Consider the following 26,904-nt stretch of genomic DNA (forward strand, 5'->3'; position numbering starts at 1 on the left):
GTGACACTGACACCTCTAGCTGCGCCTATGCTGCAGTCCACCAGTCTGTACACAGAATTTCTGTAACCATATAGACTGCAAATCAATCACTCAGACTTTATTGAGGTTGGTAACGCACAGAATTTCACATGCAGGTATATAAACGTTTATCTAGAATCTTTGAGAGTCAAGTCTATATTTTCCACACTATCTGGGAACTGCCGGCTTATTACCATGTGCAGCAATGATACTCACAGTGTCTGCCTGTTCAGTTCTTCCTAATACCAATGTGCATGCCACAATTCAGAATTGCACAGGAAAAACTCATGGCATGATGCAGCAGTATTGTTCTAGGTTCTAGTCAGTAATTTATAATCCTCCACGAAAGGGGCACTCCCGTGTACTGTGTAATCACCTAATGAGCACTCCTGTACATGATCACAGGACAGGATTCATTATTTCCTTTTTTAATGTCCAGTCTTGATATTACTGTAGGTCTCTGAACATGTGTAGAATGACCATTTTAGTATAGGGTGCAATTAGGGTGATGAGGGTGTAATTGGGGATGGAGAGGAACATCCCCCATTAAAACCCAGTGCAGCATAAGTGTTGCTGCAAACAGTCCCTAACCTCCTCTGATTTACTGAAGCTCCCGATACTGTAACCAAAAAGGAAGCCAGTGATTGGCTAACAGTGTCAGCTGGTTTATATTGGTTGCTACAGTATTACAGCATTCATGGACTGATTGATAGATGGAGCATCAGTAAGCCAGAGGTGATGAGAAGTTGTCTGCTTCATGCACATGGGGACACTTACAAACGTTTGCTATAGGATACAGAAACATAGGGGTCATTCCGAGTTGATCGCTTGCTGCCGATGTTCGCTGTGTATCGATAATTTTTTTTAAAATGGCAAAACTACACATGTGTATGGGGCGCAATGCGCACACGCGGCGTACGGGTACAAAGAGCATCAGCACAGCCGATCGCAAGGAGATTGACAGGAACTGGGAGTTTATGGGTGTCAACTGACCGTTTTCTGGGAGTGTTTGGAAAAACGCAGGAGTGTCTAGGCCAGGCATTCCCAACCACGGTCCTCAAGGCACACCAACAGTGCAGATTTTAGTGATATCCAGGCTTCAGCACAGGTGACTTAATTAGTAGCTCAGTTATTTTGATTTAACCATCTGTGCTGCAGCCTGGATATCACTAAAACCTGCACTGTTGGTGTGCCTTGAGGACCGTGGTTGGGAATGGCTGGTCTAGGCGTTTGCAGGGCGGGTATCTGACATCAGTTCCGAGACCTTTGTCGCTGCAATCATCGCACAGAATAAGTAACTACAGGGCTGGTCTTGTTTTGCACAAAATGTTTTTGTTTCGTTCGGCCGCACAGGCGTTCGCACTCTTGTAAAGTGAAAATACACTCCCCCATGGCCGGCGACTATGCGTTTGCACGGCCGCTAAAAGTAGCTAGCGTGCGATCAACTCGGAATGACCCCCATAGTGCTATTTCCCTCTCTCTGAATAAAACAATGTGTCACTACCTAGAGTGAATGGAAGAGCGCTGCTCCTTTCTTATTCACAAACTTTGAAAACAGATACAAAAAATAGTCTAATAAAGGTTTAATTCTTATTCTATTTCAGTTTCTCAGACAACACATAGATATTCACAGATTTCCTCCAACAGTGGAATAACCACAAAACAACCATCAAGGAGGGCATAAGAATAAGTAAGTCAGTGACATTATATTCTGACACTATACTGCTATTTAAGGACAGAATTGGCCATGTCTGCCTGTGACAATGCATAATATGTTTTTTTTTTATTTCCAAGCACCTATTACAGAAATATAAAATATCTTCCATTTTGTGTAATATAATGTTTTGCCTCGTTAATTTATCACCCCCCTTCTTCACCCCCTTCCTCACCCCTACCAAATTATATATCTATCTGGTGCAAATTTAATCAAGAGATTCCTGCTAGCCACTGGCTGATATATTTTCTTTGGGATATGTGCACAGATCATTGCTTGCTAAAGCTTGGAGTAGAATATACAGAAGGCCCTCTCCTAATACCATATGATGTATGTTGGAAAGCCTGAGATAAATGCAATGGAAGAGCCTTGTCTCTAAAGCTTGAGGAACCGCATAGGCAGTCAGTTGGCCTTCAGGTTACTGCTTGGGTTCAGTATTGCCGGAAATAAGCATTAAAATAAAAAAAAAGTGTTTTAGCTTTTGCAGATTTATTTAGTTTCCTGTTTTTTTCTCCTGAATAAATAACTTCCACAGGATATCCTTACAAGTGGTTGTATGTCCATAGTTGATTTTATATTTTTTGTGATGAAACGCTCAGCTGAATGAAGGTGCCATGTATCAGATGCCATAGATCCTATTTTACTATAGATCTTCCAAAGCATTATCCCAGTTGACTGGTTGTAACATCTTGTACAGTCCATTAGCTGTGAGAGACGTGGCGAATTGCAGCCATCAGATGAAGCCGTTTATCTTTTCCGGTAGTCCTTTTGATGGCCACTCTTGTCATATCTGTTAAAAGAGCATAATATAGTGAGATAATAAAATATTTTGTCCATTTACTTGTCTATATTCAGCAGAGTATACATATGACTTGCCTGTTGTAAATCTTCATCTATTTAACGTCAATACATTATTTTCCACACTAAAATGCACCAAGGACTTTTTCACCTTTGACCAGTTTATGTCATTGCCTAGTGTAGTTGCCCACGGCTTCGCGCGAATGGATTTTTTGTTATTGCTCAGCAGAACTAATTTTACAAACACAGTAGTGCCATCTAATATTGTGATGTCTATTTTATATTGTACACATTGATCACAAAAGTTTTTCATTCAGGGATTGCCACAAACAGATGCTTGGGGTTACTAACTCATGAGCAAGCCACGTAAAGCTGCCCATGGGAGAAACAGCTGGTCCTGAGATCTACGCCTACAGCACTGAGCGTTGCTCCGAGTCTCAAGCGTCTGGTTTTCCTTTATCGCTCCTCTCCCTGATGTCACATCGAGATCATACATACCTCAGTTTCTTTCTAGGTCACTAAGCTATACAATAGTGAAAAGGCAATCCAAATTCATTCAGTAGTTTTTGCATGATGCTGGAACAAACAGACATAAATTCACCAATTTTTTTTTTGTCTCCATAGTTCATAAATAGTCCCTAGAAGAATATTTCTCAAAAATTATTTCTATGTACAGATACAACCCTTACAGTTGCCTACTCTCCTGGAAGTTGCGGGAGACTCACAATTTTTGGGGTATTCCCTCGCAACCACAGAATAGCAGGCAGATCTCTCTCATCCCACCCTCATTCTCGGGCAGGATGGAGAGATAATCACAGGCAATCATGGTGCCGTGGGTAGGGGGCGGGGCTAAATACCATTACTATGGGCCAGATGTACTAATCCTTAAAAAGTGATAACGTGGAGAGTGATAAAGTGCCAGCCAAATCAGCACCTACCTGCCATGTCACAGGCCTTGTTTGAAAAATGGCAGTTAGGAGCTAATTGGTTGCTAGTTTATCACTCTCCACTTTATCACTTTTCGAGGATTAGTACATCTGGCCCTATATGAGGTGTCAGCATCTGTGAGAGATGTTAGGATAGTCTACCTATCTGCCCATCCATACAAATCATTAGTTTTAGCTACAGATGTGTCCTCATACATCATTGCTGACTCTGCGAGCATTGGGTGTCTATTTTGTGTCTTTTTTGACAAAAATGCATCTTAGTCGCAACGTGATGTGGCTAGGACATACCTGAAGATGCTGATTAATTTAATATGTGATGACTATGGGGGTCATTCCGAGTTGATCGCTCGCTAGCTATTTTTGCAGCGCTGAGAACAGATAGTCACCGCCTATGGGGGAGTATATTTTCGCTTTGCAAGTGTGCGAACGCTTGTGCAGCCGAGCACTACAAAAAAGTTTTGTGCAGTTTCTGAGTAGGTCTGAACTTACTCAGCCGCTGCGATCACTTCAGCCTGTCCGGTCCCGGAATTTACGTCAGACACCCGCCCTGCAAACGCTTGGACACGCCTGCGTTTTTCCAAACACTCCCTGAAAACGGTCAGTTGACACCCATAAACGCCTTCTTCCTGTCAATCTTCCTGCGATCGGCTGTGCGAATGGATTCTTCATTAAATCCATCACCCAGCACCGATCCGCTTTGTACCCGTATGACACGCCTGCGCATTGTGGTGCATGCGCAGGTTTGCCGAGTTTTGACCTGATCGCAGTGCTGCAAAAAATAGCTAGCATGCAATCAGGTCGTAATGACCCCCTATGTGCTACTTAGTCTCTGAATCTGTATACAAAGGAGGGTATCCAATTAGCCGTGGTTAATTACCCAATTAGCCCCGTAAAGCCACGGCTCGCACCAGCTTATCAGGGGTTTTGTTTCACCTGCCTCAGGCAGGCAAAACCAAATTCCCAGAAACAACCCCCGGGGCTGTTTCTACTGAAAACACACAGGTTTCACGGAACCTGTGTGTTTTTGGGAGATAATGTATTTTTTTACAGGCGACCAAATTGGATAGACATAAAAAATACAGGTGAAACATCTGGAAAAATTGTGAAAAACATCAGTTTTTCACGGCCGTTACTTCACCTGTAAGTGGATCAGTTACTTACATCAGTTACTTCACCTGTAAGTGGATACCCCCCAAAGTGCTACAATGCAGCAGTGCCATTTTTTTCCAATACAAGTTCCGTTGTGCATACACAGACTCAGGGCCTGATTCAGGTTGGATTGCTCTATGCATAGGACCCGTTCTGCAGATACTGTATGCAGAACAGGTCCTGCGATCGCATTTCAGAAATCAGGCAGCGGCGTTCTGGGGGAGGGACGGGGCGGCCAGCATTGCCAGAAACGGAGGCATGTCACCCCAATTTTCCAGGAGTGGCGAGGCCAAGGATAGCGTCATGAGATGCAGTTTCCTTGGCCTTGAAAGCCGCCCTGCGATGGCAAGCCTGCCGTTGCAGATGAACAGCAAGACTGATGGTCGCAATGTTCATTCCAGACTGTGATCGCATCAATCGTTGTATTGCTATTGCAAATGCAGGAAGGAGGTGCTATGCACCTCCTCCTGCATTTGCACTGCTAAGGATTGCATTTGCAAACCTGTTGCGATCAACTTTACAAATGCAATTCTTACTGAATGAGGGCCTCAGTCACACATAACATATACAAGTGTCATATAATCAGCACAGTCTCCTGGTGTGTCCTAGTCACATCGTGCTGTGACTAACATTTTTCATTAATAAAAAATCACCCTAGCAGAGGTGCACAGGACCTAATGGATCACTTTTGCCAGGCATCTCCCCCTATGTGGCATATTCAGGCTAAATGTATGCGTACACATCTGTCTCTAATGATGGGAATACCTTTGACAGTTTGCTATTAGCATGTATTAGATAGTAAATTGCATTATTCTGTTCCACTATAGATACCACTAGAGTCCAACTCCTTTAAATAAAACCTTGGTACATTTGGTGAACTAAAGCTGCCCAAACAGTAGAATGATATCATCCAAACTGGCATCCTCCCATCACCACCATCAGCACCTTATAGTGTCCCCAACTGCATGGTAGATGCAAGATCCAAGTGGGCAAAAGGACCTCTGACATCAGGGGGAGGAGCAAAGCCAGTGGGATAACACTTTCACTATCCAAGTCAACAACTATTCCCTTTAGTTACCTGGTGGCGCGTAAAACGAAGCAAGCCACCAAGCCCAAAGTGTAGCGAGCGAAGCAAGGGTAAATTTCGGGTCCCATGTTCTGACCTTGCTCCTCCCCCCTACTGTCACGCAACTTGGGTTTAGCCATAACTCTGCCCACAACCCCGTATACACCCCTCTCCCCCACGTTCACTGGCAACAGGATCTCACAGTGTCCCCTGCATGCAAACCGCCCTCCATATACAGCAGCAGCACAGTCTCCCCAGCAACACAGTCTCACCAGCAGCACAGTCTCCCCTGCCCATACCCCCCCCCCCCACACACCTTCCCACATACAGCAGCAGCACAGTCTCCCCTGCCCATACCCCCCCACACACACACCTTCCCACATACAGCAGCAGCACAGTCTCCCCTGCCCATACCCCCCCACACACACACACACACCTTCCCACATACAGCAGCAGCACAGTCTCCCCAGCAGCACAGTCTCCCCTGCCCATACCCCCCCACACACACACACCTTCCCACATACAGCAGCAGCACAGTCTCCCCAGCAGCACAGTCTCTCCTGCAGCAGCAGCAGCAGCACAGTCTCTCGTGCCCATACCCCCCCTCCCACACACACACACACACACACACACACGCGCGCGCACACGCATACACGCACACACGCACCTCCGCACATATAGCAGCAGCACAGTCTCCCCTGCCCATACCCTCCCCCCCCCACACACACACCTTCCCACATACAGCAGCAGTCTCCCCAGCAGCACAGTCTCTCCTGCAGCAGCAGCACAGTCTCCCCTGCCCATACCCCCCCCACACACACACACACGCACACGCACACACGCACACATGCACCTCCCCACATATAGCAGCAGCACAGTCTCCACCAAGCCCAAAGTGTAGCGAGCGAAGCAAGGGTAAATTTCGGGTCCCATGTTCTGACCTTGCTCCTCCCCCCTACTGTCACGCAACTTGGGTTTAGCCATAACTCTGCCCACAACCCCGTATACACCCCTCTCCCCCACGTTCACTGGCAACAGGATCTCACAGTGTCCCCTGCATGCAAACCGCCCTCCATATACAGCAGCAGCACAGTCTCCCCAGCAACACAGTCTCACCAGCAGCACAGTCTCCCCTGCCCATACCCCCCCCCCCCCACACACCTTCCCACATACAGCAGCAGCACAGTCTCCCCTGCCCATACCCCCCCACACACACACCTTCCCACATACAGCAGCAGCACAGTCTCCCCTGCCCATACCCCCCCACACACACACACACACCTTCCCACATACAGCAGCAGCACAGTCTCCCCAGCAGCACAGTCTCCCCTGCCCATACCCCCCCACACACACACACCTTCCCACATACAGCAGCAGCACAGTCTCCCCAGCAGCACAGTCTCTCCTGCAGCAGCAGCAGCAGCACAGTCTCTCGTGCCCATACCCCCCCCTCCCACACACACACACACACACGCGCGCGCACACGCATACACGCACACACGCACCTCCGCACATATAGCAGCAGCACAGTCTCCCCTGCCCATACCCTCCCCCCCCCACACACACACCTTCCCACATACAGCAGCAGTCTCCCCAGCAGCACAGTCTCTCCTGCAGCAGCAGCACAGTCTCCCCTGCCCATACCCCCCCCACACACACACACACGCACACGCACACACGCACACATGCACCTCCCCACATATAGCAGCAGCACAGTCTCCCCTGCCCATACCCCCCCTCCCACACACACACACACACACACACACACACACACACGCACACGCACACACGCACACATGCACCTCCCCACATATAGCAGCAGTACAGTCTTCTCTATTTCTGCATGTTTTGAATAAATAAATATTTGAGTTTTTATCTATTTTAATAAACTGTGGAATATACATATAATATATTTATATATAAAGATACACACACGCACACTTTTTACACAACGTAGAAGGTGCACTATTTCCAATGCATGCTGCACAACACCACAGTAGTCCACAACAATTTTACAAGATTACACATCACAGATCCCGTGCACGTACTTGAAGTCGGCTGAATTAGTTACCTTTGTTAAAGCCAACAAATAGATATTTTTTAATATATAAGATACAACATAAGCAGATACATAATGATACGTAGAAGCCGATATCTCTCTCACTACTCTCATTTAAACAAAATAAGATTTTTTTTTTGCAAATACAGAAATATAATATTAATATAGTGAAAATATTAATACATAATTAGAGATTTATCTACTCTTACAAATGTCCATAGTTGTAATCTATTAACTAATGTATTACATAGTAGTAATAATAATAATAATAATAATAATAATAACAACAAACTTAGCAGAATGTTCATAGACAAGCACAATGACAGTAAAACCTACTTACGAACTAAGTATTTTTTTTTAAATGATAGACTAGTGTATGACTTAAGTGTCTGATAATATATTAATTCCCTGATTGATTTGTCAGAAATTATATAGGCCCTGTGTAACTTTCCAGCATGGACATAATAATAATAATAATAATAATAATAATATAAAACAAAATATGCCAGTATGTGTACTTGATGTCTTCGAAACATGACAGTATGCTTATCAATACTTACAAGTATGACATGCTCTCTATATGGAATATATATGAAAGCTGACGAATTAGATGATCTGAAAAGTCACATGGAATGTTCTGCAAACCTTAGTTACCTGCACTACATTGTTCCTCGCTGTCCCTAAATACAGGAAACATGACAGCTTCTGTGTCTTATACTGCAAATAATTGCTAAAGACCCTGGGGATAAATTACTCATAGATGATTCCTATACCTCTACCTCATAGATGTTTCCTATACCTCTACCTCATAGATGTTTCCTATACCTCTACCTCATAGATGTTTCCTATACTGTACCTCTACCTCATAGATGTTTCCTATACCTTTCAAGAAGAGTTTCTATAGTTAAACTCCTTCATCCAGAACTGGCCCTAACCAATATGGTGCCCTAGGCAAGATTTTGGCAGGTGCCCCCTAGCACCGCCGCTAGTTACGCCTCTGACCCTGCACCCCTTTCCCAGCACCATCACCCCTCACCCTTAGCAGTTCTCATTTTGGTGTTCCTACCCCCTATATTTTAAATAGGAACATTGCGCATTTGGCGCACAGTCCAAAAAGGGGTGTGTTCTTGCTGGGAAGGGGCATGGCCACACAATAGTACCCCCAATTCAAATTACGCTACACAGTATTGAAACTATATTTACACACAGAATGCCCCTTACACATATGCAGAACACTACTGCAATACCAACCCACTTGCACACATCACTCACATGGCCACTAAAACTGTGACCTCTGCCTCTGCTTAGATACAGATGTGTCCTCATACATCTTGCCTCAATATGCCATGCAGCAGGAGATGCCTGGCGTGAGTCAGCTGGCAGCTCTGATAACGTTGGGCTCCTTTTTTTATGAAAATGTGTCTTATTTGCATTACTATGTGGCTAGAATGCACAAGCAGCTTCTGCTGATTACAATGATATGCAGCATGCCTATATTCTGTGTGCGACTGTGACTGTATCTGCATATGAAATGCTACGTTACAGTGATTTCCAGGTATACACTGTAACGTAGCATTTCAGATACAGCCACAATCACACCCAGAATATAGGCATGCTGCATATCATTTTAAACAGCAAAAGCTGCTTGTGCCCCTAGGCCTACCAAATGCCCTAGGCATTTGCCTAGTTTGCCTACGCCTAAGGCCGGCTCTGCCTTCATCACAATTATATTATGTTGTAGTTTTGTACTTCTGAAATTGTACTTGGCAAAGCAATGTGCTTTACTTGATATGTATTTGCATTTATTATTCTGAAAATCCCAGAAATTAAACCTATGGGGCTGTTTCTGAATATATACTGGGGATGGGGGGGGGGGGGGGGGATTGGAGGTGCCGTCTGTACGGGGGGGGGGGGGGGGGATTGGAGGTGCCGTCTGTACGGGGGAGGGGGGGGATCAGAGGTGCCATCTATGCTTATATTTCTGTCTAGTTAAACACTAGAAAATATGTTTTCATCAGTTGCTTATAATATTGCATGTGATCAAACAAAGGTAGGTGCTGTATATTGATGTGTTCAGAGTGATTTTGAATCGGAGGTGCAACGCCTCTCATACTGGCTGAGCTGCTGCTGTCCCCAGGGCCGGATTAAGGTCTGTGGGGGCCCCTGGGCAACAAATTTGTGGGGCCTCCTCGCATAGTCCTCACAACTGCAAAAAAAACATTGGAGTAGGAGTACAGCATTTACCTGTCTCCTCTCCGTCCTCCTCGGAGGCTGAGACGTTCCATTACAGCTGCGGCCGCCGAGGAGCTTCACTCACAGCAAATCTCACTCACTCACTCAAATCTCGCGAGACTTCACACTGCAGTGAGTGAAGCTCCTCGGCGGCCGCAGCTGTAATGGAACGTCTCAGCCTCCGAGGAGGACGGAGAGGAGACAGGTAAATGCTGTACTCCTACTCCAATGTTTTTTTTGCAGTTGTGAGGACTATGCGAGGAGGCCCCACAAATTTGTTGCCCAGGGGCCCCCACAGACCTCAGTTGCCGAGGAGGACAGAGAGGAGACAGGTACATGCTGTACTACTACTCCGAGGTTTTTTTGCAGTTGTGAGGACAGTGTGTGGGGGCCCGCTTGTGTGAGGGCCCTGGGACGACCGCCCCTTCCGCCCCGCCGTTAATCCGGCTCTGCCAATACATGACTTCTAGGGTGGTAGGGGGTGTTTAATACGTAAGGGAGGGGTGGATAGTGGAGTGTGCTTCGTAGTCATAATTTTCCGGTGGGAGGGCAACATGCTTGACTGCAAATATCTCCAGTTTCTGGAAATAGATTTATTAGCTTCCAATGGGATAAACAACTAGAGAGTCCCACCTTTCAGGAGATACTGAGGACTTGGGGATCAGAGTTCAGGAGCCAGAGCAATCCAGCGAAGTGAATCTAAAACTGTATACTAGGCGTGTGGAGATGGAGCAGGGAGCAGCTGCTGGAAGGCTGATATCTCTGGATCTGGGCGTAGTGGAGACAAGCTGCCAGTGTCCACCGAAAGGGGTGAGTCCCAGCTTTTGGAGTATACTCTCAGAAAAACTCTAAGTCAGACAGAACCCGAGCTATCTGGCTGGGAAGAGCAAGTAACAGACTTGGATGGGGACCACTGCTTTGACATTGGATATCTCTGGTTCCCCATGGCCGATTTTGAAAAATCTGGTATCCCTGGAAAGAGGGGACCCAAAGCTAGCAGCCTAGATCCCTTATACTCCTGGGGCCCTTGGGCAAGTGCCCATTGAGCCCATACGAAAAGACGGCCCTGGCTGTCCCCTCTACAGAAGTGTATGATGCCAGCACATCTCTGGCATCAGTATCAGCATGTCCCCAGCATCTCTCCCGCCCACAGCACTGCCACTCCAGACTGGGATGCTGAGAGCCCACACCACTGGCCCTCCATCCGTTCTAGAGGTGCCCATACCAGGATTCAGAGAGGCGGCAGCAGTACTGACAGATCTCCGAGGGCTTGTCATAAGAGGTGACTGTGAGAAAAGTAGGTGGACACTGACGGTCAAAGTCTGCTTACTTATCGTTGAGTTGTTTTTTTTGTATTTTATCAGCGCATGGGAGAAAACAAACGATTTATCATTTACTTCCATACACTGCTCTTTTATCGTTTCAACCAGCAACTAGTTGTCTGGTTGGAACAATATCGTCCTTATGTATGGCTAGCTTTAGAGATAAGTTTGGAATCAGTACGAGATCCTGCCTGATGGAATCCCGGCAGTCAGAATACCGACACCGGGATCCCGGCCGGCACAATCCCGACAGGGGGGCAAGCGCAATGCAGCCCCTTGCAGGCTCGCTGCGCTCGCCACGGCACACTAATTTATTCTCCCTCTATAGGTGTTGTGGACACCCACAGAGGGAGAATATGTCAGGCTTATGCCGGTCAGGATCCCGGTGTCGGTATTCTGACTGCAGGGATTCCGTCCGGCGAGATCTTGACCGCATCCCATTAGTTTATGTAGTCACTGTCCTAATGTGATTACAGTGATGTAACCATTTATACCCCTTTCACATAGAATGTGCAATTACCGGGTGAAGAAGTTCCAGGTGGTAATTTGATGATTAACACAGGTCCTTTTCCTGTGTGAAAGGGTCAACCCGGGAATTCCCAGGACTTTGACCCTTTCACACAGACAAAATACCCGTGTTGATCTGCAAATTACCGGGTGGAAATTCTTGACCTGGTAATTTGCTTGTCTGTGTGAAAGAGGGGTCAGGAAGGGGCCGGCTAAAGGACCCAGCATTGAAATGCTGGGTAAAAGCCGTGACTCTCAGACCTTTCTGTCTAAAAATGGTATCAGACGCCCTGCTGCTCCCAGCATGCTCAGCCAGACAGGAATTAGTATTATTACTAATACAGGTTTTATAACAAAAAAAAACCCCCAGACATTTAATTGTAGCAACACCAGCAAAAAACCACCAAATTAAAACAGCGGTGGTAACCACTTTGTTCAAGTTACAAACATTGGGGTCTATTTACTAAGCCTTGGAGAAAGATAAAGTACCAGCTCCTAACTACAATGTCACAGGCTGTGTTTGAAAAATGACAGTTAGGAGCAGACTGGTTGGTTCTTTATCTCCATCCACAAATGGGCCCTTATAGGTGTGTAAGGAGAAATATCCCAGCGGCCAGCATCCCGACTGCTGGATCCTGGCGGCAGAATGCTGGTGGGGGGAAGGCGAGCGCAACAAGCCCCTTGCCGGCTCGGTAATTATGGGTATCATGGACACCCACGAGTGGGAATAGTCCCTGCTGGTCGGCATGCCGACCATTGGGATTGTGAGGGGGGGGGGGCCCTTATATATGCACACTCGTATGGAGTATATATATGCACTCTTATACTAACTGCTGGGTGGTGCTACAGTGACTAACCTGGCTAGGTCCCGCCTTCCCTGACTCCCTAATATGAGATCTTCCGGAATGACACGTAATGACATCACAAGGCAATATCTGTCTCCTTCCCATCAAGTCTAGAGGAGTTCCAAGGAGGACCTCCAACCCATGCAGACGCCAACTGTGACAGTGTGGCTAAGCCTGCCTAAGGTCTATGAGGTCTATTTACTAAGCCTTAGGGGTCTATTCATGAAGCAGTGAAAAGAGTGGAGAAGTGAGCCGCTTGAGAAGTTGCCCATGGCAACCAATCAGCAATGAAGTAACATTTATAATTTGCATACTATACAATTGTACGGAGCAGCTGATTGGTTGCCATGAGCAACTTCTCCACAGGCTCACTTCTCCACTCTTTTCACTGCTTCATGAATAGACCCCTTGGAACTCCTCTATACTTGATGGGAAGGAGACAGATATCGCCTTATGATGTCATTACATCTCATTCCGGCCAATCTCATATTAGGGAGTCAGGGAAGGCAGGACCTAGCCAGGTTAGTCACTGTAGCACCACCCACATGCCATATCTGTTGATACGGGTGGCGCACAGTGTTACAGCATTCCAGTATCACTGCAGTTGAGTAGCTGCAGTAAGACTGAAACTGAGGCTGGGAGAGGTGGGCCAGCAGGGGAGGAAAGTGTTCTACCTCCAAATATAACTGACGGGATGCATTTCTGCTCTATTCCAGCCCAATTTAAACCGTGGTCGCTTTAACTATGTTACATTGTATTTAGGAAGCCACCTTCATGACATTGTGGGTCTGCAGAGGGACACTGTATCCTGCTCTTTGAATCATTAGCAGATTGTGTTGGCTGTAATATATTTAGTATTTGGGAATCTGACACAGCAATGAGTTAACAATCATCTGTAAACATATGTGGGTGGGAAGCAAGACTTGTAAACATAGAAGATTTATCAAAAAGAAATGTCTGTTTATTACAAAGTTCCCAAAGCTATGTCGGTGACCCTTTCAACATTTTGGCGAGCTCGCAGAGCATTGTAATACTGCTTGGAAACATATGCTCTGCAAATATTCACTCACCAGTAATAAGAATTTAACAAGAAGAGTCAGATAAATTGTGTCCCAATCTGAAGGGAGGAGAGATCCAAAGAACACTGTATCCTGTATGGAAACCAATGGAATCTTCTCACACACATGCATTCCTAAATCATGTCTCTGATCGCCTTGTTTGGCAGGTTTACCAATGTGAGATCATTTAGCATGTCTAGCCAGGGAGCATCAAGATTTATTATGGTGGCAGGTTGAGAAATTGAAGCATTAATACTAAATGGTGCAATTTATACCTTAGAAAACACAACATAATATCACAAGGCTATTTTGCAGGTTGCAATACTTTTCATTTAAACAGCTACATTTGTGATTTTCCAATGCATCATATGTGATGCCATTGTATATCAATGTTACATTATACAGTACCCCCGGTTTACCTGTTACACCTGTGAGTTGGGGAGGGCAGGGCATACTTGACGGCCTTATGACGTCCTCTCCAGGAAAAGTCCTGAGAGAAAACGCAGCTGGCCATTTTGGGTTCGGGCTCTCAAGTCATTAAGCCCCTCCCCTTCCATACAGACCCACAATTTCTGGAATTATCTCCTACATCTGGGTGCAGGAAATACACCTACTCTACTGTTAATCCAGGACCCAAAAAGTTGGGGGTACCTGAAAAATTGTGAGTCTACCACACCTTCTGGGTGGGTGAGTAGGTAGGTATGGGGCAGGGTTGCATCCACCCCTCCCCCTCTCCCCATCCAATGCTATTTGGGGGCTGCCAGCCACATGGGGCATACACATGCCTGGCAGGCAGGGAGACACACAGAGGATGCTCACCGGCTGCCCTTTTGTGTTCCAAAGATAAACAGAACAGCTGATCAGCATCTTCTGCAGGTCTCCTGGCTGCAGCAGGCTTGTACATGTAGCTTACATGCGGTCGTACTGCTAGGCTGTAGATCGGTTGGAGCTAATCAGAGTGCAGGAGGGAGGCTGCAAGGACTGGAGAAACAGCTAGCGACAGAAGAAGCCAGAAGGCATAGTGAGTAACTTGGTGAGTCACCCCATAGATCTGAGGTCTGATTCTTTAAGGAGTAGGAGAGGTCTTAAGGGCCGTACAGATAGGGAGATGTGGAGGGAGATGTTTGCTGAGTGAACCGTTTCTCAGAACTGGGCTTGGTTTTCAATTAGGGATGGGGGCTGCAGATTTTAGGTACAGTGTGGTGTTTTGTTTTGTTTTGTTTTCGGGGGGGGGGGGGGGGGGGGCAAGTTTAATACAGAACTCGCTTTGTTATTTATTATTCATTATACACTGTGTATACTGTGTGTGTGTGTATATAAATATATATATATATATATATATATATATATACAGGTTGAGTATCCCTTATCCAAAATTCAAAATCAGACATTTTTGGCTCCCCTACTGAGATAGTGACACAAATATACGTATATTATATTATATATCTATATATAAATATATCTATATATACACATAATATATAATATATATGTCATTATCTCAGTAGGGGACCCAAAAATGTGGGATTTTGAATTTTGGATAAGGGATACTCAACCTGTATATATATATATATATATATATATATATATATAAAGTAAGTGCATTTGGCCTCATACATAGATTGCTAGACTAAGGAGCTGTCCTTGCTTGCCTCTTATGCTTTTAGAATGTGACGTTATTATGCTGATATAGAAAAGGCGGTGTTCATCCGTGAATTTCTTTAAGTGATCAAATGAGTACATGTCTACTTAAACTATTATCAATTAATTAAGACAAAATTGTATTTTAAAAGACGTTATCAGGGTCACAAGCTTACTTGTCAGCAGGGACAGATGGAGGCCACTTTTCAGCCCTGGCATTTGCCAGAAGTGCCAGATGAGCAGTCCGGCCCTGATTGTCAGTATATAATAATTATAATAATAATAATAATAATAATAATAATAATCATTTTATCTATATAGTGCTCTTTCTCCAATGGTATTCAAGCACTCAACAGGTAGAAATAACATGGCAGAGAGGGATACATTTTCCAAACAGTGTGAAATATAACATAATATAACAAAGAACGTTTGAGTCATCAGTGTCAGGATTAATCATCCTACCCGCAAAGGATCCAGGTGAATGTGAGAACGCTATGAGCTTGTCACATGTCCTTAAGGCATGAAAATTAAACCTACAATATGGCAAAAGTCTATGAGGCAAACATACATATTATCCTTTATCATATACTTTATAATAATCTACCATCATTGCACTACCTTTTTCCCCCTAATAACTTCCAGGTATTTGCAATGTGTCAGCATCACTTTCTTACTTTTGTCACAGCCAGCTTTTAAATATTTTTCTTTTCTGTCACTGAAAGCCCAAATGGGTCTTCATTGTGAATCATGCACCGCTTCCCTGAGTGCTTGGAAGGGCAGAACATAAATAAACTGCATTTCCAAACCCCCCCCCCCCCCCTTAAACTTTGTTATGGCTCCAACAATGGAGTGTTGGGCACCTGCCACCAAGTCAGAGGATCAGGGATTAGACATACAGTACTGTTAGGGAAGCCATGTAGTAGAAACCATAAGCATCTGTATTAGTGACCTGGTTTCCCAGAATGACAAGTGACACCAAACCAGGTCACTGATATAGATGAGACAGATGCTTTATTCTGAAATCTATTAAAAAGGGAACATATCCTTAACACAACACAGTTCCATTAAAACTATAGGACTAAACTTGGAAGCTGCCATGAAATATACATGTTTTTTTTTTTCTGTAGAGTTATATGACTGTGTGCCTTTCTTCTATGTAAGGAGCATATTAAACATACATTTTCTATGTCTATTTTTTACACGTCAATGTACCTACTCTGTGCGTAGAGTAAGAATGGTCTCACTATAACCAACTCCTCTATCGACTACTTCAGACTTCTGTTATTCTGCAAATGTAGCCATTTTGTCCCACAAATCCATGCACTTTGATCAGGAGAGCTGAGACCATTTACAGTCGCATTCCACTTGACTTCCGGGCTATTCGTTCCACCTGTCTCCTCCATCTCCTCTCTCTGCGCCCCACAGGACGGCAGTGACTGTTACTCAGCTGCAGCTCCCGAGTGATGGCTGATACTGGGGGAGATGGGGGTGGGGGGGGGGGGGGAGAGGAAGCAGCATGTATGGTATTCCACCAATGGCAGTGGGGGTGGGACTTCAGATGGCATAAATACATTTCTGGGACACATGAGAGCACCATCTTGAATAAGACCTCTGGTCGAAATGCGTTGGTGTGATGCTTGCAGGAGACATACAGGGACCATTTAGGAACAATTATCCTCTGCACCTCTGGGTAAGACTTTTCCCGGGACTTATAACATCAATACCAGGGATTCATGTAGTGTATTTGACATCGAGAATTCCTAACTGTTGAACTGGATACCTGCATTTGGTTTTTATGTTATGCTGGAATAAAGTGTATAAAGTTTTATCCATACGTCTCTGTGATGGTCCATATTTGACGAAAACTGGAGGAGACCCCAAAAAGATACCTTGATGTGTGGACAACAAAATTACGAGATGTAAGAGTTTATGTGAGCATCCATTTTAAAGATACCTTTATAAGATTCGTCTTTACATTTTTATGTAAGAAACAAAAGGGGTCATTCCGAGTTGATTGCTCGCTAGCTAGTTTTAGCAGCCATGCAAACGCTATGCCGCCGCCCACTGGGGTGTGCATGTTAGCTTAGCAGAAGTGCAAACGCTTGTGCAGCCAAGCTCTGCAAAAACAGTTTGTGTAGTTTCAGAGCAGCTCTGTACCTACTCAGCGCTTGTGATTACTTCAGCCTATTCATGTCCAGATTTGACGTCATACACCCGCCCAGCGAACGCCCAGCCACGCCTGCATTTTTTCAGACCTGCCAATGCCGTGTTGACGCCCCCTAAGCGTAGACGCGACGCCCCCCCCGCCCCACGAACACCTCTGCCCATCAATCAGACAGAAGCATTCGCAGATGTGAGATACCGTCACATCTCACTGTGTGCGCACGCACATTGTGGCTGCTGCACGTGTGCACACTCCAAAAGGCCCCAGCAAGCGTTCCATGCTGAATCGGGCCCTAAATACATAAACAAATGAGCAAAACATGAAAACAGCAATTTACAGTACAATACAATGTAGGAGGACACATACATAGTAGTGATGAGCAGGTTCGGTTCCTCGGAATCCGAACCCCCCCGAACTTCACCCATTTTACACGGTTCCGAGGCAGACTCGGATCCTCCCGCCTTGCTCGGTTAACCCGAGCGCGCACGAACGTCATCATCCCGCTGTCGGATTCTCGCGAGATTCGTATTCTATATAAGGAGCCACGCGTCGCCGCCATTTTCACTCGTGCATTGGAGATGATAGGGAGAGGACGTGCAGCGTTCTCTCAGTTTCTGTGTTCAGTGTGCTGCAAATATCTGTGCTCAGTGTGCTGTAAATATCTGTGCTCAGTGTGCTTGCAAATATCTGTGCTCAGTGTGCTGAAAATATCTACGTTCTCTGCCTGAAAAACGCTCTATATCTGTGCCCAGTGTGCTGCAAATATCTGTGCTCAGTGTACTGAAATTATCTACGTTCTCTGCCTGAAAAATGCTCCATATCTGTGCTGCACTGTAGTATATAGTAGGAGGACAGTGCAGAATTTTGCTGACCAGTGACCACCAGTATCATATAGCAGTACGGTACAGTAGTCCACTGCTCTACCTCTGTGTCGTCAAGTATACTATCCATCCATACCTGTAGTGCATTTTAGTTGTGCGCAGTATATATAGTAGGAGGACAGTGCAGAATTTTGCTGACCACCAGTATATAATATATAGCAGTACGGTACAGTAGGTCACTGCTCTACCTACCGCTGTGTCGTCAAGTATACTATCCATCCATACCTGTGGTGCATTTTAGTTGTGCGCAGTATATATAGTAGGAGGACAGTGCAGAATTTTGCTGACCACCAGTATATATATATAGCAGTACGGTACAGTAGTCCACTGCTCTACCTCTGTGTCGTCAAGTATACTACAAAAGTTCAGTAAAATGACCCAAAAATCAAAATTAAAAGCGTCTGAGGAGAAGCGTAAACTTGCCAATATGCCATTTACGACCCGGAGTGGCAAGGAACGGCTGAGGCCCTGGCCTATGTTCATGGCTAGTGGTTCAGATTCACATGAGGATGGAAGCACTCATCCGCTCGCTAGAAAACTGCAGTGCCACTCCTAGATGGGCCAGGTGTTTGTGTCGGCCACTTGGGTCGCTTAGCTTAGTCACACAGCTACCTCATTGCACCTCTTTTTTTCTTTGCATCATGTGCTGTTTGGGGACTATTTTTTAAATCGGCCATCCTGTCTGACACTGCAGTGCCACTCCTAGATGGGCCAGGTGTTTGTGTCGGCCACTTGGGTCGCTTAGCTTAGTCACACAGCTAACTCATTGCACCTCTTTTTTTCTTTGCACATGTGCTGTTTAGGGACTATTTTTTAAATCTGCCATCCTGTCTGACACTGCAGTGCCACTCCTAGATGGGCCAGGTGTTTGTGTCGGCCACTTGGGTCACTTAGCTTAGTCACACAGCTACCTCATTGCACCTCTTTTTTCTTTGCATCATGTGCTGTTTGGGGACTATTTTTAAAATCTGCCATCCTGTCTGACACTGCAGTGCCACTCCTAGATGGGCCAGGTGTTTGTGTCGGCCACTTGGGTCGCTTAGCTTAGCCATCCAGCGACCTTGGTGCACCTCTTTTTTTCTTTGCATCATGTGCTATTTGGGGCCTATTTTTTAAATCAGCCATCCTGTCTGACACTGCAGTGCCACTCCTAGATGGGCCAGGTGTTTGTGTCGGCCACTTGGGTCGCTTAACTTAGCCATCCAGCGACCTTGGTGCACCTCTTTTTTTCTTTGCATCATGTGCTATTTGGGGCCTATTTTTTAAATCAGCCATCCTGTTTGACACTGCAGTGCCACTCCTAGATGGGACAGGTGTTTGTGTCGGCCACTTGGGTCGCTTAGCTTAGTCATCCAGTGACCTCGGTGCAAATTTTAGGACTAAAAATAATATTGTGAGGTGTTCAGAATAGACTGAAAATGAGTGGAAATTATGGTTATTGAGGTTAATAATACTATGGGATCAAAATGACCCCCAAATTCTATGATTTAAGCTATTTTTTGGGGGTTTTTTGTAAAAAAACACCCGAATCCAAAACACACCCGAATCCGACAAAAAATTTTCAGGGAGGTTTTGCCAAAACGCGTCCGAATCCAAAACACGGCCGCGGAACCGAATCCAAAACCAAAACACAAAACCCGAAAAATTTCCGGTGCACATCACTAAATTACATAGTATATAAACATAGCTGCATCAGGGGACAGGACACTACGATAAGCATTAGGGTGGCAGAAACCGAGGGTAAGGTGCCGTTGTAGGGAGTATAAAGCTGTTTTGTACGTCATAACTATGCCAATTTTTGTCATTTTTGCTAAATATCCAGATACTGTATCTTGCCACCCTCAGTGTAACTACCAGACATTACTTATGCCACTATAAGCAATTGCATTAATGTGTCAGAATTGTAACAGTAAAACCATGGTTGTATGTTAGTTCTAGAGGAAATGCATATAATGAGGATGGAGATGGACTCATGCCAAAATTTGCAATTCAACCATCAAGCATTACTGGTGCTATGTCATGCATGCGGGTGCTTTTTAATGTAATTGTGCTAGAAATTAAAACCAGATTTTAAGATTTATACAGGAATCTTATTCTAGGCTGGACTATTGATAATTTTAGTATTATTATTATTATTATTATTATTGTTATTACTACACATAACATTTGGAAGTAGGTCCTTAGGCTTATTTTCAGAGGTATAGAAAGTAGAACAACTGTGGAAATTTCAAAGTGGTAAAAATACTTTACCAATCTTCTTCCAGTTATAAAGTGTGCACATTGCATAGACGCAGTGGTGGCAGCCATTTGTGGGTTGAAGCCATGAGGAGGCAATCTATAACCGCATTAGGAATGCTTTACCTTTATGCCTAATGCCTTGTCCACATGGGATGCAGTCGATTTACCTACTGTACAATCATAATACCGACGGTCAAATTACCGTCAACCATTGACCGACAGTCAAAATCCCGACAAGGTCAAAATCCTGACATGGTCAAAATACAGAAAAATACTGACAAGGTCAAAATACTGACATTTAAAATGTCAACAGGTCAAAAAGACGACATGAATTTTTCATGATTTTTTCATTGAAACCAACTTGTTCATACTTTACGATCCCAGTAGTCCTGGAGGGGGAATATAATAGTGTTCTGAGCGCAGCGAGGCACCGTGCCTGAAGCATGGCAAGTGCAGCTCGCCATGTGAGGGGACGCTGTATACTTATACCGTGTCCATGTCGACATACACCAAAAAACCCTGAAAAACTTGTGTCGACTTTATGACCTGACGACATTTAAATGTCAGTATTTTGACCTTGTCGGGATTTTGACTGTCGGTCAATTGTTGTCGGGATTTTGATTGTAGGTATTTCATACTAAACTCTTCCATGTGATTGTTTCTTAATTAATTTATAGAGCCTACCCAAAAAGATGCCTCTATTATTATTATCATCATCATCATAATCATCATTATCATCAAGGCTGCACAAAGTGTAAACTGACATCTCAGAAGTACAACGCAAAGTAAATTTGCATATTTTAGGAACAACACAGGCTCGTACTGGCCTGCTGGGGTACTGAGGGATCTACCGATAGGCTCTGCCAGTTGATAGCCATGCCCATGTCTGCAGGGAGGCAGGACAGGAGGCAGGTTCTGTTCCCAGAGGAGCAGCGTCATGACATCACACTGCGCTGCACAGTCCCACCGTGTATCCCGCTGCCACGGTCCGCAGGAGGAGGAGGCACGCCCTGTAGCTGGTGAGTGTGGTCAGCGGGCACCACCAGTGGGAGGGGGCTGAGGGGGTCCTCTGGTGACACAGATGAGGGAGTCCACTGGTGACACAGATGAGGGGGTCCTCCGGTGCTGTCAATATTGGGAGCCTCTGCCAGCGGCAGTCCCAGCCCCCAGCTACTGTGAGCTGTTCAGTGTGCTGCCCGTGACGTCTGTATGTTTGGGGCTATATATTTGTTCTATGTAGACTTTGCAGTGAAGGATCCTGCCACCACAGATGACAGATGTCATTAGCAGGCTAGCTGCCTTGTCTGGTCCTGAATGACAGGCTAATTTTATATATATATATATATATATATATATAGTGTTCACGCTAGGCTGTTTTAAGAGCAATATCCGCCCTGCCTTTTCTGCGGTGCCCTGTTAAAACATTTGTCCGCTTCCTACCCTCCCAGCGTGTAAAGATGCCATGCGAATGCGCACGGCATCCATTCACACTGTGGTAGAGAGCTTGAGGGAAGCCCAGCACCTACAAACCCCCAACAGTGACGCCGCCGGCCGCCCACGCCCCCTGTAATAATATCTGTGGGCCACACCGCCCATTTCAATTACATAGAATGGTCACGCCCCCTATTTTGCATGGCCACACCCCCTTTTCGGCTGCGCACACGCACATGCCCCCCGCAGTCCATTGCCCTGCCCGATTCCTGGAGTGAACACTATATATATATATATATATATATATATATAAAAGTCAATGAAAGAGGCGGCACTCAGAATCTATTGAATAACCAAAAAAGTTACTTTAGTGCAACACTAGGGGCCGCAACATTGGAGACCACATAGTTAAGCTTGATGTCATCCAGCTGACTAGCACACAAGACACCCATTTTTTGAGAGTCAAGTTGGGTTGCTTTAGGTGCCTAGGATGCGCCACTTGTAACACACTAATGACAGGTAACACATTTAACCATCCGTTAACTGGGGAAAAAATGGCTATTAAACAACGTCTTACATGTACTTCTACACATGTGGTGTACCTTTTGACCTGTCCATGTGGTCTTGCCTATGTGGGCAAGACCATACGGCAGTTCCGAGAATGCATGGCCCTACATAGAAGTGCTATTAAAAAAGCCTTAGAGAAAGGTCACAGTGACAAACCTTTTGCTCGTCACTGTCTGGAATATAAACATGGGGTAGCGAGTATCAGAGCTATCCTGATTGACCAAGTTCCAAAGACACTTAGAGGGGGCGATAGGGACAGAGCGTTATTACAGCGGGAATCCAGATGGATTTATAAATTGGGGACTCTATCTCCTCGAGGCCTTAATGAAAACCTTGGTCTTCAGAGTTTTCTGTAACCTACTGAGTATATTCATTGGGTAGGGTCATCTTTGATTGAGTTATGCCATTTTAGCAGTAATTCCTTGATTCTCAGTTTAGATAATTGTGGAACACAGTTAGATGCCTTATCTAGTGTTGTTCAAATGTATAATATGCCATATATTAATTTGCTGCCCTAATAATGCCTTAACATGCTTTCAGTGTTTAACTGAGACCTGCAGAGTATCCTTCAACTAATGTGGCAGGGACGTAATGTTTTTAATATGTCACACATTTTATGTATGTATTAATTTCACTGGTTTTTGTTTGTAGAGTTCATGTGGTTGCCTTGGCAACCTCCCTGCAAAGCGCCGCCAGATGACATCACGGGCCGGCAGCGTGGGATCGATAAGTATCCCCCAGCGTCCAGCGGGAGCAGCATCATGTTACCTAGGTGACGGACCAGCGGCGCGGCTGGATGACGTCAGGGGTGAGCGACGAGTGAGCGCTGTACGGCGTCCGGATGATCAGGAAGGCGCCGTGGAGCAGGTGAGCGGGATTTCATCATGATTGTTTGTTCTGGGTTTGGTATAAATGTTGGTCTATTGCTCAGTTTGGGTTGTTAAGGCCCTGAGGACGGGGCAAGTCCCCGAAACATGTCGGATCATTAAACTGACCTATTTACACTAGCAAAAGCCTGTGTGAGTGCCGCCCTCATCTTTCACTCTCTCTCTCTCTCTCTCTCTCTCTCTCTCTCTCTATATATATATATATATATATATATATATATAAATGAGCAGCACTGTGGTGGCAGAATGTGTAACTAGCACAGAGGGGGATATGTGTATCTGTCACTGCACTACTGGAGGGTATGTGTATCTGTCACTGCACTACTGGGGGGTAGGTGTATCTCACTTCATGACTGGGGGCATATGTGTATCTGGCACTGCTGGGGGGTATGTGTATCTGGCACTGCTGGGGGGTATGTGTATCTGGCTCTGCTGGGGGTATGTGTATCTGTCATTGCACTATTGGGGGCAAATGTGTATCTAGTACTGCACTACTGGGGAGTATGTTTATCTGGCAATGCTGGGGGTATGTGTATCTGGCACTGCTGGGGGGTATGTGTATCTGGCTCTGCTGGGGGGTATATGTATCTGGCTCTGTTGGGGGGTATGTGTATCTGTCATTGCACTATTGGGGGCAAATGTGTATTTGGCACTGCACTACTGGGGGTATGTGTATCTGGCACTGCTGGGGGCACATATGTATCTGGCACTGCTGGGGGCATATGTCTGCTGCATATACTACTGTTCTCTCCCGGTGTAACCCAGGCACATACACAACAGCTAGAAATTGGTATAGAGGAAGATCTTTTTTTCTTTATATACTATGCTAGATGGTGCCTATAATGGCTGTCCACTCCTCTCTGGTCACGTGGCCAGTGGCCACACCGTTTTTAGAATATGGCAACGCGCCTTAGTGGGCCCCTGTGATTGCATTTCCCTGGTCGGCCCTTCATGGCCCAGTTCGACACTGCAACAGTCTATGCGGGACAAGGATATGGGGCAATGGAAGGCTGACTCCTTGTATCTTCTAGAGCAAGCAGTGGTAAGTCACAGGAAGAGGAGGCAAATCAGCAATGGATGAGCATATGCCCAACATAAGAGCGTATCAGAACTGCTGAAGAGGTCTCTCAGACAACAAACAAGGAACACCGATCGCATGGTCAAGGGAAGAAAGCAAAGAGTATATTTAGGAGGAGGATGGTAGGCTTTGATGAAAAAGTGTGTTTTAAAATGGACTGCACACCTTAATTTTAAACATAGTAAAAGGGGCTACCATGCTGAGACTTAAGGCCATGCAGCAAAAAGCCACTCCAAGCACCAAAGGACACTGATGGTTAAAACAATTATGATAAACTGTACAAGTAACATGGAGTATAAATGAGATATATATATATATATATATATATATACATATACACACTCTTCAGTTTAATTGTAGCGTTTATCAGAATTGTTTGAGTATCAGAGTTCTTAGTGCTTGGAGTGTGCACCTGTACTTTCTTTCACATCTCCCAACATTTCAGAGCAATCAGTTGGCACAGTGGGCTTCGTCACATCATGATTAGAGTGTGGCCGAGGCCGCTGGAACATGTCTAGTGCTCGTGAACTTCTAGGCTGCCCCTTAGCCACGTTCTCTACGAACACCAACTCCAGCACCAGTATATGCGGTTGGAAATGTGGGAGGAACTGAGAAATGCTGAGCTTGTGAGCCCATTTGATTGAGGCCACCCTTCTCTGTTTCATGTCTGTGTTAGTTATGTGTCAATGTACAACATTGTGTTACATGTTGACGCATTATACATAACATGTAATAATATTGTATTGTGACCTATTTGTGACTACTTTAAATATATTATATTGTTCTACCATGCAAAAATTCTGTTTAATGAAGACAAAATAAAAAAAGAAGGCATTTCTAAGACTGAAAAATGAATTGAGGAGTGCTCTAAGCATATGTAGACCTAAAGATTTCTAGAATATTACTGGAGGGGAAAATGGCAAGTTAGATAAACAGATGGATAAACAAATAGTTTGATATACTGCTAATTCACTGTGACAGGTCCACTGTATACTGCCAAGTTTCTGCCCAAAACGTTGTTTCTCTTGTACTCATTATGACTGATAGAGGATGTCAGGCATAGCGGTGTATACGACAATGGAGATGTATATTTGTAGGAAAGTCAGTCATGCCAGACCTACTGTATACCGTTGACATGCTGGAAATAGCTCAGCTTCCCGCAGCAAGATCTGCGTCCATTTACTCACATGCTGGGGACAGTCCAGCACAGGGCAAAGCTGCCCAGTATGTGTGTGGCGCCGCCCTGTGATGCTGACGCATCAATTTAGGGTCGACCCCTGCCAGCTCATCCTGGCTGTGCTGACAGGTAGTCCAGCACCATTTTTTATTTTAGCGGCTCCATGTGACGTCATGCAACCACCCTGAAAACTCTCCTGACACACCCGTTTTGTCCACCACGCTCCCGCAACGCACTATTGCCAGTGCACGTACACAGACTAGATGGATGCGGCCGCTGCGTACAGACATGCAACTGCATCTATCTCTGAATCCCCCCCACAGCGTGTTCTAGGTTTTCTTTTTACTCTTTACATAGGTATTACTGTATTAATCTTTTCTACTTTGTGCTTTGTTTTGATGACTGTAATTTTTGTTTTGTAAAATGCCTTGAGTCCTGCTGGTGTATGAGCACTATATAAATAATATTATCATCTATATATTAATATTAGAAGGATGACTTTTATGAGTGACTTATTTCTATGATGCCGTTGCCTGAGCAGGGCACATCAAATACCAAATGAAAGGTCGTGTGCATAGATTTGTAGAATTATATTGGCACTGTTATTGGTTGCTTCATTTTGGAGTTATGTGGCAAAATGTCTGCCTCTCCCTGTGCACCTGCTGAGTGACCTGGAACATGTGACCTGCTGGGTGCTCTGGAAACTGTGGGGTACATTTACTAAGCAGTGATAAGAACGGAGAAGTGAGCCAGTGGAGACATTTCCCCATCAACCAATCAGCAGCTCTGTATCATTTTATAGTATGCAAATTATAGATGTTACTTCAGTGCTTATTGGTTGCCATGGGCAACTTCTCCACTGGCTCACTTCTCTGCTCTTCTCACTGCTTAGTAAATGTACCCCTGTGACAGTTATTTGCAGCCATCCACTAAGCACTGATTTTTGGATTCCTAAGGGGGTGAAAACAAATGCGTAAAATGTTCTGCCAAGCAAACCTTTGCCTGTTTGAAACTGGGCACATCAGCTAGTTATTATTATTATTATTATTAATGTTTGCATCTTGAGTAGATGACAAAAATATAAAAACAATGTCTTTGAGGAGTCCCAGAGTGAAGGACCACATT

The 26,904-nt window shown here is 45.1% G+C and overlaps 1 protein-coding gene across 1 annotated transcript in view; it reads right to left on the reverse strand.

Annotated features, from left to right (window-relative positions):
* Window positions 1–1,586: 1,586 nt before the first annotated feature.
* The window catches only part of LOC135008745 (twist-related protein 2-like), a 105,332-nt gene continuing 80,014 nt past the window's right edge, over window positions 1,587–26,904 (reverse strand). Inside the window, exon 2 of the mRNA XM_063952222.1 lies at window positions 1,587–2,522. The gene's annotated coding sequence lies outside the window, so the exon portion shown is untranslated. The remainder of the gene's footprint in view (window positions 2,523–26,904) is intronic.

The sequence above is a fragment of the Pseudophryne corroboree genome, chromosome 2, assembly GCF_028390025.1.
Source record: "Pseudophryne corroboree isolate aPseCor3 chromosome 2, aPseCor3.hap2, whole genome shotgun sequence".
Lineage (NCBI taxonomy): Eukaryota > Metazoa > Chordata > Amphibia > Anura > Myobatrachidae > Pseudophryne > Pseudophryne corroboree.